At 49.5% G+C, this 19,188-nt stretch overlaps 1 protein-coding gene across 2 annotated transcripts in view; it reads left to right on the plus strand.

The window, feature by feature from the left end:
- Window positions 1-19,188, plus strand: part of PNPLA7 (patatin like domain 7, lysophospholipase) — a 1,876,659-nt gene that overhangs the window by 1,035,274 nt on the left and 822,197 nt on the right. The window lies entirely within an intron of this gene.

A 19,188-nucleotide genomic window follows, 5' to 3' on the forward strand; every position in this document is an offset into this window, starting at 1 on the left:
AACAAGTTTTCTGGACATGATTTAGTAAGCAATAAATCTGTAGTTCGTGTCAAAGGACCAATCGTAAGGGGAAGAGGCTGTGACACTTCGTTAATGATAGGTTTTCCTGAAAAACCAAGGGAAATATTCTGTGAGCCTGAGAGGGGTGCCCCTGGAACTTCACTACGTTTTATGGTTGTTCGGCTTGCCCCTGTATCAAGTAAAAATTTTCTATCCTGGCCTAATAGTTCACTGTATACATAAGGTCCTTCTTGATCTACAGGGACCTCGATAAGGGGTAAGCCAAGTTCCCTCTCTAGGCTGTTTCATGAGTATCGTTGATAATCAGGATAGTCATACTGTGCAGTCTGGTACATCTGTCGTGTCGTTGTTGGTGTAGCAGCAATAGGCTGCGGTGATGGAGCTGGCATAGACTGTTGCGGAGCTGGCATGGCCTGTGCATGCTGCGGAGCTCCTTGTTGGTTCTGATCCTGTCTAAGTGGTCGTGGTCTTTCTTTTGTATTACCTATGGCGATATTATGTTTTAAAACTGGACAATCGTGTACATAATGACCTGGCTGTTTACAATAGTTGCATGTCCCTTTTACAGAAACTGCTGAAACACTGGACTGTGTCATACCGTTTTTATGACCGTCAGCTGGAACTGTCTGGGAAACTAGCATTTTCATTTTCGTGTCTTTCATGCGTCTTTGTTCATGTTCTTGTTCCTCTCTAATTCTATTGTGATGGTACTGTAGCATTTGTAACATTTGTGACGGAGTGTTACCTTGCCAGGTACTCTCGAATTTCAATACTCTATTCTTAACTTGGGGCAAGGCATTTTCAACTAATTTTGTCACAAACAGATGTGGATACGATTCGCTACTTGCTTTTATTCCACTATTTATACCAAAACATTTTTCGAATCGGGCATAAAAGTCACTAGTGTCTTCATCTTGCTTTTGTTTACAGGCTGAGATTGCACCCCAGTCTTCCTTTTTCGTAGTTAATAAACGTGGCAGTACCTGTACTAGTAAACCTGGTAGTATTTTGGTCTTGTCCCCAAGCCCTAAACCTGGACCTCGAGCTGTTTCTTCGTTTTCTAATGCTGTCCAATCTATCTTTTGGTCTCCCACCTCCCAATCCTTTTCTTTCAGTTTTTCATAAATGCCCGCAGGCATTAATACCTTTAATATTTTCATAATATCGGGATAGGTATACTCTCCCATGATCAACATGTCTTTAATTTCACGGTGGAAACCCGCTGGGTCTTTGTCATGACTGGGTACCACTTTCTTCATTTCTAATAGTTCCATTTTAGATATGGGTGTGTATACAAACACACGTTTAAACTGATTGTCATCACCTTTTATCGGGTGCACTTCGCGTAAGGGATTCTGTCTATCCATATAATACGTCGTTCTTTCCTTGATGGGCAGTGAGACATGTTCGGGGCATTCAAAAAGAATATACTGCTTTCTGGATTCTAGTATTTCTCTAATTAACTCAGTACCTGAACCTCTCCATTTATTCGTGAGTAATTCAGTCAATATATCAGGTAAGGGACCAGGATCGGAGTGTTGGCTTTTATATAGTACGAGGAGTTGTTGAATCATGTAGATACCAGCTAAACGCTGTTCATCTGGGTTGAGGTTCAAAAACGTGTGTGCTAGTGTATCATCACTATATTTTCCGGGACTGTCAACCCAGTGAACGGCTGACCTGGCTAATTCTTGTTCGTCCATAGAATCGAGTATATGATAACCCCTTCGTTCTCGGAGCAATTTGTCAGCGGCTTGGAACGCATGTTCGGGGGACCTTATATTTATTATAGGTGTTTGGAAATTTCTGTTATTATCTGGACGTATCGGACGTATCGGATCAGTAAAGCATCTAGTATTATTACAAGATCTTCCTCTACCTACATAGGCCATAGTTTCTAACTGTCCTGGGGGCAGTTCTATTTCTTCCTCCTCTTCGGTTTGTTCAGGCTGGTCTACTGCTAATCTTTCTTCGTGTATTCGTTCTACTTCTTTGCGGATCTTTCGGCACATAGCTATTATACTTAATCGTTTATCATGTCTCCCTTCTGATATATTCCGACTCCATGTGGTAAGAATTTGCATTTCTTCCGGATTTACCCCTGGTCGGTCTTGATTTCTGACCACACAATTTATGAGGAAACGTAACAGTTCCCCCTGTATCTCCACTTTCTGGTACTCCATGGCTCTATTAATACTTTCAGAATCTCGCCCTGACTGGACAAAGTGATATATATTTTCTAAATGTGTAGTCATTCCTGGTAGCCTCCCTAAATATATTGCAGCTCGTCGGATACGTAATGATGCCAGCAGCATTTCATCCTTTTTGCCGGGCACAGGATCATATCTACAATCTATTAGAAGTTCCTTAAGCGTGTCTGGAGTTACTAGTTTGGGCGTACGTTGGTGGGCTAATTCTTGAAAGGAAAGTTTATTTACTCTGGGTGGCGTGGAAAAAATGTTTGTTGTACCTCCTGTAGCACCGCCTGGGGTGCTGGGTGTGAAAGGATTCGTTGAACGTGATATAGCAACCATAGTTGTGGGTACAGCTGTAGAAACAGATGTGCTTGCCGGAACTTGTGTCGGAATTTGTTGTTGCGGAGGTACAGACGGAGGGTCTTGGCGTTGAACCCCCTCGGCAGGCGGTCTATGTGGTGCAGTATTAGCATACTCGGGAGCTGCGTCGTCTAAATAAGAGGAAAGGAAAACATCTTCTGCGGTTCTGGGATGCCCTTTGGGATGTGCTTTTATCGGAAACAATGGGGGTGGCAAGTCTTTGGGTATCTCCAGAGTAGCCTTAGGTAACCCTTCGGCCAGAAGAGGATACATACCATTCATAAGGGCATTTCTTTGTCTGTCTACTTGTTCTGCTTTTGCTCGGGTACCTTCTTCAATTAGTAGATTTTCTCGCATTTTATCTGAATTCTCCTTACTCTTCTCTTCCTGTCTACGTGCTTTTTCTGTACGTCTATACGATTCTTTACGCCATAATTAAATGGCATCTTTCTGTGATTGCCTAGCTTTCTTTTTCCATAATTCTTCCTCTACTTTCATGATGCAATCTGCATCCCAGGTCCCAATTGCGGGCCACCTCTGACTTTCTGGTAATTCCTTGGTGTAGTCTACCCATAAATCAAGAAATAATATGGCGTCTAGGCCGTGTTTATGATACATGAAGTACCCTGGAGTGTCCCTAGGAGGAATGGGAACAGCTTCTTCGAGTACCCCTTTTCTAGTTTTGATCTGTCTTAATTTCGAAAAGAGCGGCATATTGAAAACTGATCTGATACCTAATTTTGAACACGTTTAATACAACAAAACACAATAATGAACAGTCAATCACACCACAATATGCAGAACGTATTTAAAACATTTAACATTTAATATTTAATGAACAACAGTGATGGCCATTTAGGGATCTAGTCACTAAGCATAATACTCGACACTAGCTAGGTAATTCTGAATTATATACTAGACATACTTGATATACTGCTGAACAGTACAGATACACTGCTGAAACAGTGCAGACCGGATTTGTGTACCCAAACCCGTCTTGACCGGCACAACCTATGTGCACGTCAGAACGCCTCCCCGATAATGGTACTCACCGGGTAGCTCGGAACGGAAGGCCTCGGAACTGAACTGAACTGGACTCGGACTCGGACCGGACTGGACTCGACTCGGAACTTCGGAACTTCGGAACCTGGTGGGCCTCTGTATACCTCGGATCTTGCTCTCTCAGCTAGGCTCTGGTCGGGATACTTCGCACTTCTCACCGCCTCGTCTGGGTGTTGATCGCAGCCTCAGTTACCCCCGCTCGGCAGGAGGGAGATACAGGAAATCCTGTGGGTACGCGTTGTTGTCCGTCCAGCTGTGACAGGAGACCGGGCCTGCAACGCACCTCCGGCGCGTGAGATGAGAAAGTGTCCCTGTTCGGGCGCCATTTATGTGGTAAATAATTTAATTACCGGGACTTAATTTGATGCGGAAAATCTATAATAATAGCTCAGTAAAATAAGAGGCAGAATCCGTGGTATTAGAGGTTCAGAACGGGTTTTATTCCTATACAAAGGAACATAATTCGAATTATGGGCCTTCTATTCCATCACCACGAGAGTTCAGGAAGGAAGGAACATATATTATTGACAGATAAGCAGTTTTATAGAAAATACATTACAGTGAAACAGATGCAGGAGGCGTAACAGTTGATATCAGAGATAAAAGCATACATACGTAACTAAAATGGGTGTAACTAGGCGTAACTAAAGAACGTCATTAGATGTGATGTCATAAATGGGTGGTTCCATGAAAGAATTTCGCAATGTCAGCAAAAATACTTGGCAGAGATGCGCGCGCAGCCGCATGACGTGTGATTGACGTGCAACTAGAGGGTGAAAGGGACTTGACATTTAGCTCTACATGTGGAGACAAAAGTCTGGGGTTATGTCAACCTAATCCCAAATCATATCTAATATCCTATGTTTAAAGAACTGTGTTATCCAAAAAGAGAGGTCTCTTAGGATAGAATCTTATTCTATACTGACTATACTGACTGTTAGTGCGTGTACAAGCGTCTAAGTGTCTACACTAGATGCGAGGGGGTAGGAATATTCCATGGTAACAGGGCTATGAATTACTTGCATGAGGGCAGCGAGGCCTGGCCCTTTGCACGGTAGCTGGAGGAATGTTTACCTAAACTACTAGACAGGAATGCATCGGATGAGGAGCGGAACAGAGCAGATAATCTTGAAGGTGAAATACAGTTTTTGGCAGGCAGATAGGCCGACAGGCCGAGTCAGGCACCGTTAGCCGCGCAGGGAGTAAGACAAAGTTCATGGTCACAGATGCAGGCTCAGACTGGAGCTTTCAGAGGCAGAAGGCAGGAAAAAGCTTAATGGCAGAATCAGGGCCTACTCGCCTGGACTGTAAAATGGGATAAATGAACCATATAAAGCCGGTGGCCTTTCATACTTAGGAATAGAATATCCGGCCCATTCATGGCGGATCTGAAAGAGGACATGTTGACGGTGGACGCACATGTGTTTGCGTCTTCATAACTGGAACTGGAGGGAACATACATGTACTTGTGATTTATACATGAAACCGTTGGGGTCCAAGATAGGGGACATAACCGACCATAAAAATCCATATTTCCACAGAAGACACAACCCAAAACTGCTATCCTTCTGGAAAAACATGAAAATCATTGTATTCAGAACTTATCGTACTAAATATTCTCTCTATCATCTGTTACCTAAGCTTATAATTCATTTGTTATAGCTCTTGTTTCATGTGAGGCATTTCCCCGGCCATGTGGCTAGTGCCCTAGGTGTAGTCCATCTCTCTCTCTCTCTCTCTCTCTCTCTCTCTCTCTCTCTCTCTCTCTCTCTCGAGAGAGAGAGAGAGAGAGAGAGAGAGAGAGAGAGAGAGAGAGAGAGAGAGAGAGAGAGAGAGAGAGAGAGAGAGAGAGAGAGAGAGAGAGAAAAAACACGAACACACCATATTAGATAGAAGGCATCGGTAATAGAGACATTCACAAGCAATGTACATCCTATTTGTCTGTAGTACCTTTATCAGAGACTACAATAAAAGCTGGAGTATTTTGTGTTAAGAATTAGATGTCTGGGCTTCAAAACTCTGACTTATAGATGCATTGGTTCAAATCCCAGCAAAGTCTCATTGCTTATATGGTGCATCGACAGTTGATACAGAAGTAGAAATATTAGTGTCATAATTATGCATTTATAATGTTGAAGCATACAAAAACACCACACGCAGCATAAAATTGACAAAGTACAATGATGGCACAGGAATGTTGAAACATTTAATGTTACACCCTTCTAGTGATCACATTGTGTAGAGGAGGTAAAGAGTACACTGGATTTGAACAAATGTGTTTACGGCTAAGTGACTGCAACACACTCTGGTGCAGTGGTGTCTGGGTACATTTGAAAGTGGTGTGACGTAAAATTAGCAGTGGAACGCACCGTGGCGAGTGAGTGTAGCCAGCGAGCCCGAACAACCCAAGGAGGGTTCGGGGGGGTTCTCCTCCCAAGAAATTTTAGTGCTAGCGAGTGAGTCCCTACATATTGAAAAAGCGGAGAGTTGCTATCTGAAAGAAACACGTTAGTTAGATTCCTCACCTTAGAATATCCCCAGGCGTCAGACTGGATCCGGAAGATTTTTCGTCAGCAATACCCCTTGCGCGTCGCTAGGCGTCGTCTGCGGCTCCGTCGTCGGCGTCGTGCGCCGGGATGACGTCGTCGGAGTACTTAGACGCCGCCCTCGCGCGCTGACGTCAGTTCTTCTTTTTTCCGCGCCAGTAAGCGCAGATCCGGGAGAGCTACCCCTTTTAGTTTTTTTTGACTAAATCTTTTTTGATCACTTTTGATCCTTGTCTGTCGACATCTGGTGCCGGTAGGATGCCTGGGTTCAAGGCTTGCGAGGATTGCCATCGACTGATGTCGGTGACCGACCACCACCGCCGGTGCCTCTACTGTTTAGGCCCCGACCACGACGCGGAGTCGTGTTCCGATTGCCAGGCCCTGACTTCGAAGGCTCGGCGGGAGCGGTCCCGCAAGCTTCTCGAGCTTCGCCACTCGGCTCCGCGTCGTGCGCGATCCCGGTCCAGGAGGAGGTCCAAGGATCGCTCGCGGAGCCCTAGCCGACGCCACCATCGATCGTCGGGCTCCACGTCGTCGGGTAAGTCCAAACGCTCTAAGAAGTCCAAGCGGCGACATCGCTCTTCGGACTCCCCTCGCCGGTCGCGCGACTCGGCCGAGGGTCCAAGTGGTTCCACCCCCGCGGCTCCGGCGGAGCCGCAGGCGCCGCGCCCGTCCTCATACCCTCCGGTCCCTGGGACTAACGCGACGCCGGCGGAGGTCAGTGCCTTCCTCTCGGCCATGAGGAGCCTGGCCCCGTCGTCGACGCCCGCTGGCGCGCCTTCGGGCCCCGCGGGCTCGACTGGGCGACCTTGCCTGCCGGCGGCTTCGGCCCCGGCGCCGTCGACGACTCCGGTCTCGACGCCGCAGGTCCCCGCGGGGCCCATGCCTGGGCCCCCGTCGACGCCGGTTGACCTAACCACTCCTCCACCGGCGCCGGCGCATGAACCACCGACGCCGTCACCGGCGCCGCCGGCGCAGACGCCTACACCTCCGGTGCCGCCGACGCCGACGCCGTTGGTGCCGACTCCGGACGGCGTCCAACCCCAGTTTAGCCCTATTCCGGACCCGGCGCCGCAACGGCGTCGACCGACGCCGCGTCCGGCGCCGCTTGAGACCCTTCATCTCTACAGTCCGGCTCCGATCATTCCTCCTGTTTATCAGGAATCGGACGACGGGGGCGACTGGGAGGGGTTTGAGGACCCTCTGGCTGTTCAGTCGCAGCTTTCACAGGACTGGGCAGATGAACTGGGGGAGGCCAGTGGTCTTGATACATCGCCAGACACTGGATTCACTTCTCCTCCGACTGTGGCTTCGGAGGAGGGTGCCGCATTTTCTGTGGTGCTGCGCAAGGCGGCCGCAGCCCTTGGGCTCGAGCTGCCTGCCGTGGCTGTGAGGACTAACATCCTCACTGAGGTGCTTCAAACCGCAGCAAGCTCCACTGAGCCTCTGCTGCCGTTCAATGAGGCCCTCACTGACGTTCTGCAGGGCACCTGGTCCAAGCCCTCCACAGTTCCTCCTGTGGATAGGAACGTTGCCAGGCGCCACCGCCCTGCTCCGGGCGACCCCAGTTTCCTGTCCCAACACCCCACCCCCGAGAGTCTGGTTATCCAGGCCTCTACCTCCCAATCCTCCTTCCCGACCACTCCGCCGGACCGGGATTCCAAGAGACTCGAGCAGTTTGGCAAGAAACTGTTCTCGTCCCTTAGTTTGGGCCTGCGGTCTTTAAACACCGCCTGTCTCTTGGACCGTTATTCCCATTCTCTGTGGGATACGGTGGAGGACGTGCTGCCCCTGTGTCCGGAGGAGGTCCGGACACGTCTTACCCAGGCTTTGGCCGATGGGAGGGATGCAGCGCGGCACGCCATACGATGTGGGCTTGACACCACGGACTCGCTGGGTCGGGCGATTTCCACCACGGTGGCACTCCGTCGCCACGCCTGGATGCGGTCCACGTCATTTTCCGGGGATGTCCAGAACACCCTCATGGACATGCCCTTTGATGGCACTCGCCTGTTTGGTGAGAAGGCGGACAGTGCGCTGAACCGCTTTAAGGACTCCCGGGCTACGGCCAAGTCCTTGGGCCTCTCGGCTCCGCGGGCGCACACCTCCGCTTTTCGCCCCTTTCGTGGCCAAGGAAGGGGCGCCTCCTCACGTCCGCCCAGCCACCAGCCGCAGAACCAACCTGCGCGCGGACGTGGTTTCCGCCGTGGCGGATCTGGAGGACGGCGTGGTCAGCCCACATCCACCCCGGCAGCATCCGCCTCAAAGCCTTCCTAGTCCGAGCTTTCAGGCCCATTCCACGCCAGTGGGCGGCAGAGTTCGCCATCACCTGCTCCACTGGCGGTCCATTACATCGGACAGGTGGGTGCTGCAAATCGTCCGAAGGGGCTACTCCCTCCCCTTCGAGACGACCCCTCCAGCCATGCCACCGCAGCTCCACCGTATCTCGGGGGATCATTTGAATCTTCTCCGCGAGGAAGTTTCGGCCCTCTTGGTCAAGGGGGCCGTCGAGCGCGTTCCGAGTCCAGAAGTAGGTCGTGGTTGCTATTCCCACTACTTTCTGGTTCCCAAGAAGGGCAAAGGGGGCCTACGCCCCATCTTGGACCTCCGGAACGTCAATGCCTTCCTCCGAAAGGAAAGGTTCAAGATGTTAACCTTGGCTCAGGTTCTAGCTGCCCTAGACCCCGGAGACTGGATGGTAGCGTTGGACTTGCAGGACGCATATTTCCATATCCCCGTCCTGCCGGCCCACCGGCGTTACCTGCGGTTCACGGTGGGCCACGAGCATTTTCAGTTTACCGTGCTCCCCTTCGGCCTCACCAGTGCCCCTCGGGTGTTCACGAAAGTGATGGCGGTGGTCGCAGCTCATCTGCGCAGATCAGGGGTTCCAGTCTTCCCCTATCTCGACGACTGGTTGTTGAAGGCGGGCTCGCCCCAGGCAGTCGTCTCCCACCTCCAGACTACGGCGGATCCCCTGCATTTGCTGGGATTTTCCATCAACGTGCCGAAGTCACACCTGAGTCCCTCTCAACAGCTCCTCTTCATCGGATCAGTTCTCGATTCGGCGCAGTTCCGGGTCTATCCACCGGAACAGCGGGTCCGGGATATACAGGCCCTGATTCCCATCTTTCGGCCTCTATCCTGGGTTTCGGTCAGGCTAGTGTTGCGGCTTCTGGGGCTGATGGCCTCCTGCATCCTACTAGTGCATCACGCCAGGCGGCGCATGCGGGCTCTGCAGTGGGACCTGAAGTTTCAGTGGGCCCAGCATCACGGCAACCTGTCCGACCATGTCTTGATCTCGGAGGGCACTGCACAACAGTTGCAGTGGTGGCTCACGGACCGCGATTGGGTCATGGGCAGGAGCCTCTCCCTTCCCCAACCGGAGCATGTCGTAGTGACGGATGCGTCCCTCCTGGGCTGGGGTGGCCATATGGGAGAGGCGGAGATCAGAGGCCTCTGGTCTCCGGCGGAGTCTCGTCTCCACATCAACCTGTTGGAGTTGAGAGCGATCCGTCTTGCACTGAAAGCCTTCCTTCCCTCTGTCAGGGGCAGTGTCGTGCAGGTGTTCACGGACAACACCACCGCCATGTGGTATTGCAACAAACAGGGCGGGGTGGGGTCGTGGACCCTTTGTCAGGAGGCTCTGCGCCTCTGGACGTGGCTGGAACACCAGGGCGTGACCCTAGTGGTTCAACATCTGGCGGGCTCTCTGAACGCCAGAGCGGACGAACTCAGCCGCCGGTGCATGATGGATCACGAATGGCGTCTGAACTCCGAAGTGGCGCAAGGTCTCTTTCAGCAGTGGGGAGAGCCTTGGTTAGATCTATTCGCCACCGAAGAGAACGCGCAATGTCAGCAGTTCTGCGCGTTGGAATTTCCGAGGCGGCACTCGCTCGGCGACGCTTTTCGTCACGAGTGGAGTTGCGGTCTGTTGTACGCCTTTCCGCCTATACCACTTCTGCCCAGAGTGCTGAAGAAGATCAGGCACGACCGGGCCCAAGTCATCTTGGTGGCTCCGGATTGGGCACGAAGGTACTGGTATCCCGAGCTACTCAGTATGTTGACCGATCCCCCGATACGTCTGCCCCTTCGGGAGGATCTTCTGTCGCAGCAGCAGGGGACGGTCCTCCACCCGAACCTGTCCAGCCTCCACCTCCATGCGTGGAGATTGAGCGGCGGCAGTTGATGCCTTTCGACTTGCCTCCTGAAGTCTGTGATATCATTCTGGCAGCCAGGCGTCCCTCCACAAAGACGGTATACGCCTGCCGGTGGAACAAATTTGTGGCATGGTGCACAGCAAAGGCTGTGGATCCCCTTTCCGCCCCTCTTTCTGAGGTTCTTCTTTTTCTTCTTTCTCTGGCCCGGCAGGGCTCTGCCCTGGGCACCCTGAAAGGTTATCTTGCTGCCATCTCCGCCTTCTTGCGGCTTCCTGATCAGCCTTCTCTTTTCAAGTCCCCTGTGGTTACACGCTTTCTGAAAGGCATTACTCACACGTTCCCTCCTGTCCCTTTTGTAATGCCTCAGTGGGACTTGAATCTGGTCTTGACCTTCCTGATGTGCGCTCCCTTCGAGCCTCTTCACAATTGTCCTCTTCGTCTTCTGACTCTTAAGACTGCTTTTCTGGTAGCCATCACCTCGGCTAGACGGGTGAGTGAGCTCCAGGCTTTATCTTCAAAGCCTCCTTTTCTATCTGTTCATCCGGACAAGGTTGTCCTTCGGCCTCGTCCCTCCTTTCTTCCGAAAGTGGTGACTCCATTTCACCTTGGGCAGTCTGTCACCTTGCCCACCTTCTTTCCGCCTCCGCATCCTTCCAAAGAGGAAGAGAGGCTCCACCGTCTGGACCCAAAACGTGCGCTCTCCTTTTATCTGGACCGCACAAAACAGTTCCGGGTGGACGACCAGCTTTTTGTTGGGTACGTGGGCGCTAAGAAGGGGAAAGCTGTGCACAAACGGACCATCTCTCGGTGGGTCGTTTTGTGTATCAAAATTTGCTATTCTTTGGCAAAAAAGGACCCTCCTGTTGGGCTGCGCGCCCATTCTACTCGGGCCACAGTGGCTACTACTGCCTTGGGACGGGGAGTCCCTTTGCAGGACATCTGTCAGGCGGCGACGTGGGCCTCGTTACACACGTTTGCCAGGCATTATTGCCTTGACAGCCAAGTCCGGAGGGATGGCTTCTTTGGCCGTTCTGTCCTCCAGGACTTTCTGGTGTGATCTTGGTTCGCAGACCCACCACCGGGGATGGTATTGCTTGGGTATCTATTCTAAGGTGAGGAATCTAACTAACGTGTTTCTTTCAGATGAACAAGTTACTTACCTTCGGTAACGATGTATCTGTAAGAAACATTAGTTGGATTCCTCACCGACCCACCCATCCTCCCCGTTCTGCGAACTGACATCTAGGGTTAAGGTTATCCTTTTCAGGCCCCTAGATTTCATTTTTTGGCACCAGTGTCGGTCTTTGCATGGCTCTGCGTTCCTGGCGCGGAAAGCTATGTACAAGAACTGACGTCAGCGCGCGAGGGCGGCGTCTAAGTACTCCGACGACGTCATCCCGGCGCACGACGCCGACGACGGACGCGGAGCCGCAGACGACGCCTAGCGACGCGCAAGGGGTATTGCTGACGAAAAATCTTCCGGATCCAGTCTGACGCCTGGGGATATTCTAAGGTGAGGAATCTAACTAACTAATGTTTCTTACAGATACATCGTTACCGAAGGTAAGTAACTTGTTCGTCTGGGCAAGTGAGTGAAATTCAATGGCAAGCTGGTATTTGCACTGACGAGCATGTCTTGTTGCATCAAAGAGAGTGGAGTACTGTTTACAGAGCAAGTCTAAGTGCTCATGCCTTAGTGAGCGCATGCATGCAGGTTGCAGCATTGAGGCGCATCAAGGGAAGCGGAGTGCCGGCAGCCCGACTGGAGGTGCAGTGAGGGAAGTGAAGTGTCGTTTGTCCATGTCCTCAGAGAACGGGGAAGGGGCAGGGCTTTAAGTGGGATGAAAAAACTGGGGGAGTCTCTAGAAAGGATGTGGCAAACCAGTTAATTGAGCGTGGCCAACACAATTAGGGGCATGGCCGAAATCTTGAGGCACAAGCTTGCTATTCAATATATTTTGCCTGGTTTACTTGTCTAGATAACAGTCACTAAATTAATTGAAAAAATAAAAACATGTGTCTAATATCGCCAGCAGTCGAACAGAGCCCTGGGTTAATTATTTAGTTAGTACTTTAATCCGGGCAACTCGATTCACTTCATAAGACACCTGAGCCTACTTGCCCTGTTTATAACAAGATAGCAGCAACTCCTTCAATGTACTTTGTGCGCCTTTTCAATCAGGTGTCATTTATTTGTTCTGTGCATTTAACTGCAGTTTTCAGCTTTGCATAGTACTACAATCAACTACAATCAACGAACTACAATTGATGTATAGCCATGAAATCATCCATTGCTCCTCTGCCGACAGGCTGGCGGAGGGACCTAAAAACTGTATGGCATCCTCGACTCGACACTCTCCATGACAAAGCAGGTCAAAGCCGTCTCCTCCTCCTGCTTCAACACCCTTCACATGCTTCGCAGGATCTTCAAGTGGATCCCCACCGAAACTAGAAAGACGATCACCCAGGCCCTCATCAGCAGCAGATTGGACTACAGCAATGCACTCTACGCAGGAGCCCCGGTCAAACTCCTGAAACGACTCCAACGCATCCAGAACGCCTCCGCACGCCTGATCCTCGACATCCCCCGCCGCAGCCACATCACCCCCCCACCTGAAAGACCTGCACTGGCTCCCCATCAACAAGAGGATAACCTTCAAGCTCCTCACCCACGTACACAAAGCACTCCACGACGCCAGACCAGCGTACCTCAACAGCTGACTCGGCCTCTACACCCCCGCCCGCCAGTTCCGCTCCGCAGACCACGCCCTCTCCACCGTCCCCCGCTTCTGAAGAGTGACTGCCGGTGGCAGATCATTCTCCCACCTCGCCGCCAAGACGTGGAACACCCTCCCCATCCTCCTACGGCAGACCGAAGACCTCCTAACCTTCAGGAGACTCCTCAAGACCTGGCTCTTCGAACAGTAGCAGCATCCCCCCCCCCCCCGTGCCTTGAGACCCTCACGGGTATGTAGTGCGCTTTACAAATGCTATGATTGATTGATTGATGTTGGCCGAAATCGATGCACCGAAACACTGAAAAAACAAGGCCCAGCACATGCCCTTATACAGTTAAACTATTGTCCTAAATCAGTTTTTAGCCTGCTCCCATCAGTGTTGCACCCCAGATATGTCCGCGCCATATAAATCCGAATTTGGCGTGCATGTTGCAGGCACACATGCAGGTGTACAGTACAGCACACATAAATTCACACATGCGGACACCTACAGATCCATGTACACACACAGGCCGAGCGCAGCACGCAGACACCCTCACCTTTACACTTTTCTTTACCGTCACACTCATACTAGCACACCCTTAAGAGCGCAGAGTTTGCAGGATGTAACAGTCTTTGTGAAAATCCATCGATCACAACCAGGAAAAGTGCATCATGTCTCCGCATTCCAGGCATACAGGCAGCACTTTTCATGCTGGAGTGCGTGTAAATCACGAACAAGAACAGAGCGATAATGTACTGAATCCCCACTCCCATGGGTGAACATTCCCAGGCCAGCAGCAATTTATACAAGACAATCTGGGTCACACTTCTCTGGGTCACACTTATAACAAGAAGGAAGCGACAACGGGTGAAATAACTATTGTCCCACTAACCTGCAGTCTAGTCGATGGACTGTCTCTGGGAACTCGACTTGAGCCAGAGTCGTCTCTGCAGTCAGTGTCCAATGTCTAGCTGCCTGGAAAGTTGATGTGACACCGTGGCTTCCAGAATGTTACACCATCAGTGCAGAGACGCGCGGTAAGCAGTGTGAGGTCGAGTCTGCGCAGACTCGAATCCTCGGTTCCCGCCTGCCACACCCCTTTCCCAACTCGTCACAGGGTGGGTCCCACCACACCACCACACCCTGTAATGAGTTGGGAAAGGGCTTTATTGAGTCCTCTGGTGAAATTGACATGGGCACACCTAGTGTAATAGAGCTATGGAATAGGGCCAGTCAAATATATTCTCCCCATATTTAGTCTTCAGAAAGGAACAAAATATGTACTTCTGATAGATTCATACACTGCAGTTTACTCACTTATAAATATTCCCTCCAGGTTTTAGAATAGTCCTGAAAACGTTTTCCCCAGCAGTGGTCCTCTAGCGCTTACAGGTGGTGCCACACAGCTCCTGCTGTAACTCTGCCTCCTGAAATATCACTTGATTATATTAGGCACCAACCATCCATCACATTGGCATCATTTTCCGCTTAAGTGTATTCAAACAAATTGTGAAACGTGGCTTTGACTCCACTTACACTGTTGCCTTGTCTAAGGATATGGGTGTGATGCTGTGATGACATATTTGGATCCCTTCCACTGACCCTTCTGGAGATAGACAGGCTACGGTCATGAACATGCTGTTTGATGGTGACTGGTTATTAGAGTGGGAGGTCAATGTCTCCTTGGAATATTTCAAGAACATTAGGGCTATTTCAAGATCTTTAGGGCTCATACTCTTTGCATGGCTTCCCTATGTGGGAATTTCAACAACAGTAACAAGATTTCTGTGGTTATTCCAAGGCTTTGCAGTCCCTCCAACAGCAGACATCTCCGCACATTTAAATGCCAGAGCTAATTTATGCTCCATTAAAGGCAGGGATGGATCTAGAAGGTGTCGGCAGGTGCAGATCCAGTCCTCCCAACCTCTGGGCTCTGAACTCCTCTAACTTCACATCCTCATGACATCACTCTCTGAACACAAAGGACTGCCAGGTACTGTAGCTGAACCCCTGGGGCTAAACCCTTCCCTACCTATCCTCACCAGACTACCCCCTTGCTTGAGAGGTGGCTCACCACCTTGTGCTTTGATCTCAGCAGTGGAAATCTTTGCCTTGCTGAAAATAGGGCTATGGAAGCTCTACTTCTAGAAGAGAAGGACACAGAATTTTACCTCGTGATTCTCCCGAAGGATCGAGGCCCGGGGCCTACTCTTGACCTTCAGCCTTTGAGCCTGTCCATTTGGCACGATTTTAGGATGCTGTTTCTGTGATAGGTCCTGTTGACCTTATCTGCGGAAATTCCAGGGCCCACCTCTTATCGTCTTCTTATTCTCCCCATCCACAGACACTATTCCAGCACTTCCATTGTGTTCGTCCCCTTTCATTGTGCTTCCTCCCATGTGGATGACAGTCCCACATGTCTTTACAAAGATGCTGGATTTTATAGCTGCTTTGTTGTGGAGGGCATGGCTCCAGGTATTTCTATACTTGAATGACTTTTGGCTTAGATGCAGATATTTCAATCGGTGCACCAAGATCTACACTGATGGATGGGCTGTTCCAAACTTCTGATGGTTTGTACATTCTGCCCACACCAGGCTCATGCCACAGTGGCAACAGAGGCCCCCTGGCTTTGTTGGGGAGCCCATCTAGGCAACTTGATAGCACAGCACCTTTGGTATTTTGGATCAGCATCTGCATATAAATGTGTTGAAGGTGGGTTTCTTTTTAATGGAGGCATTTCTCCTTCTATATTAGGAAGTGCCATTTAGATCCTGTCGCGCAACACCTCCAACATCCATTATACTAACAGCTTCGCTTCAAGTCACAGCGGCGGTATTGGTGAGTGGCCGGCCTGCTGTTGCGATCAGACAGTGGCTGGCTGACAGAGGCTGTGTTCACACTAATGGCATTGGAGACAAAATTAGAAGTAAAACAACGTGTTTATAAAATAATATATATATATATGATTAAGCGCTTTGGGAACGGGGCGGAGCCCCGATGCCCTCGGGGAGAAACCGCCACTGCTCTGGTGGTAAATATATTGTTGAGATGATGTTGAGGATGACTAAGTGTGACCAAGAGACTAGATAGGGGTAGAAACACCTGTTACTTAAGCCAGAACCAATTCCATGATTCGCTGATTTTTATGGAATTTTAGTTGTGTGGAATGGGGGGGTTCATTGAGGTACTATAGACTATCCACCTAGCAGGGTGACAAGCTTGAAATGACGTGTGAATGAGTCCCACACAAAGTAGTACGTGGGAGCTTGGAAAACAAACTGTTCACACTCCTAATGACATTCTGAAAGCAAGGGAAAGCACGAACTCTACACTTAAGAGGTGTTTAAGAGTATCTGATGTCAGAACACTTCAAGCAACAATACCGTTAAGAGATACAGAGGGTAAAAGTCCAAACAGATTTTTAATTACATGAGTAAATACTGACAAACTTCTACAGAAATCAGAAAAATAGAAAGTTTATATCAATAGATTAGTTTGGCATTGTGGACACTATGTTGGGTAACGATTCAATTGTGCATGTAGGTACAGTGACAAGGAATCCTGCCAGTTGCAGTTCAAATAGCAGGTCCCTCAGTGTGAAGGCAGATGCCCTCTGTCGGCTGTCGCTGGATGATCACAGTAGAACTATACCCCCAAGTGTCAGAGGTGATGTTCTGTAGATTGGGGTTTTCATTTGTGGATCTCTTTGCCAAGGCCCAAAACAGGAAGTATCCTTAGTTGTGTGCTCTACGCTTTCTTCGAAATGGTTACCTGGAGGTCACCTTCAGATTCAAGTAATCTTATAACCTGCTATACTCATTTCCCTGATCTTCTATTCTCAGTACTGCGGAAAGTGCGAGAGGATCACGCACAGCTTATTCTGATTGTTTCATATCAGGCAAGGTTGATCTGGTATTCCGATTTGTTGGCACGTGACATTTGCATCACCCTTCTTGTACCATGCAGTACAAACCTGCTTTCGCAGCTGCATGATCACACCCAACCCAAATCCAGTGATAACGGAGTGGTACTAGTTAGAGTGCATCTTTGTTTCTTCCTCCACACCCAAAAGCGGATTAAGAGCAGCTGCATAGAAACGACGACAGACAACCGTGTTTTATTGCACTGTCTACACTTGTCAGGACAGTATTGATGATCAGCTCTTTGCCTTTATAATTTTAGCTCTAAAAAACACAAAGTGGTGGCCAAATACACTATTTAACACTGGGTCATGTTCTGTTCTAAATCTGCTCTGCTGTAGCCAAGAAAGATAGCCTGGTGGGCATTTGTGTCTATACCACTAGAGCCATGGCTAACTCCAAGGGGCTCTCCATAGGCTTCCTGGTTGCCTAGGTGTTTAGGTTGGCAATATGCATATTTTTGCCAAGTGGAATTGCCTCACTTCTTTTTCAGGGAGTGATGGTACCCTGTCCAAGCTGTGTTGTATGATTTTCTTGCATAGCCAGCACTATTCAGTCCCACCTCTAAGGGAGGTTTTGCAATACGGGATATTCCTGGTTAATTGTTGTATGGGTCGACCAAGGTTTTTCCACTGTGGTATACTGGTATAAATCAAAATGACTACTCTAAATCCTCAAGACCCTCATGAAATACAGTACAGTTCAGTACAGTGCACAAATGTACTTTTATCATTTCCATACACCCACTCATTGACTGTCCTGTACTCTTACTATTTGCACAAAGGGACTAGTCCCTCACTTTTATCAGTGTCACTATTGTTTACCTAAGGAATATTCAGCATTGTGTTTCTTGTCTGTATGAGTCGGGGTGCGATTCCCAACTCTCCATCTATCCACCTTATTCCAAGCCTTGTATTGATTTATGAAAAACCTAGTCTTTCCTTCAATTTTGCTGGGGATAGATTATATATCTTTCTTTTGACCTCTTCAAAGAAATGTCTCAATATTTTGGCATCATTGAGTATAATCCAGAAGTAACACTCTTTTGAGCTTCCCATACTCTGTGATTTGCAGTAGCACATCAAGGTCACTTGGGTAGTATTCTTGCGACTGTGCCTCATCGAGGTGGACCACAGCTCTTTATTTCCCCCTCAATTGAGTCAAATTCTGAAAACCCTTCAATGCCACTTTCATTTGCACCCATCCCCCCTACCACCAAAGTTGCACTTTACAACCATAACATTTTCCGGCAGTTCCAATAGCTTTTGTGCATCCATTGTCTGGATTAAAGCTAATTACTGTGTCCACAACCTGCATTTATTGAGATTTCAGGCTTCCAAGGTTGTTTGCTTTTACTTCTCTTCACATTTTGACACTTAGCTGGAATCATCCCTGATCACATTAATAACTATGGTCACTTTTTTTCATTTGGATTCCAGGGAGACCCGGTTATTTTGCATAGCCTTCATGATGTCATATGTGGTACAATAAACAAATGATGGACGGAATGCTGACAATGCAGACATTCTTCCCCAGTCAAGAGATCTGGGTTAAATCCATCGTTCTTTCGCCCACTACGCCTCCCCAGTTTAGACATGGCCATATGCAAATCAGTCTTGACCCTGTGCCTCATGGGAACAGTCCAGCCCGAACTGCCAAGCCATGTCTTCCCTGGACCGGAATCAAGCATCCTAGGACCGGTTTCTGGCTATCAGCCGTCATCAGCCAGGATAGCTTTACTCCAGTGGCGTAGTGAGCACGGGTCCCACGTCTGGGAATACCCATCCCACTTAGGGCGAAAAGCGTTACAATAAACAAATGATGGACGGAATGCTGACAATGCAGACATTCTCCCCCAGTCAAGAGATCTGGGTTAAATCCATCGTTCTTTTGCCCACTACGCCTCCCCAGTTTAGACATGGCCATATGCAAATCAGTCTTGACCCTGTGCCTCATGGGAACAGTCCAGCCCGAACTGCCAAGCCATGTCTTCCCTGGACCGGAATCAAGCCTCCTAGGACCGGTTTCTGGCTATCAGCCGTCATCAGCCAGGATAGCTTTACTCCAGTGGCGTAGTGAGCACGGGTCCCACGTCTGAGAATACCCAGCCCACTTAGGGCGAAAAGCGTTACAATAAACAAATGATGGACGGAATGCTGACAATGCAGACATTCTCCCCCAGTCAAGAGATCTGGGTTAAATC

The sequence above is a fragment of the Triturus cristatus genome, chromosome 1_2 (genome assembly GCF_964204655.1).
Source record: "Triturus cristatus chromosome 1_2, aTriCri1.1, whole genome shotgun sequence".
Taxonomy (NCBI): domain Eukaryota; kingdom Metazoa; phylum Chordata; class Amphibia; order Caudata; family Salamandridae; genus Triturus; species Triturus cristatus.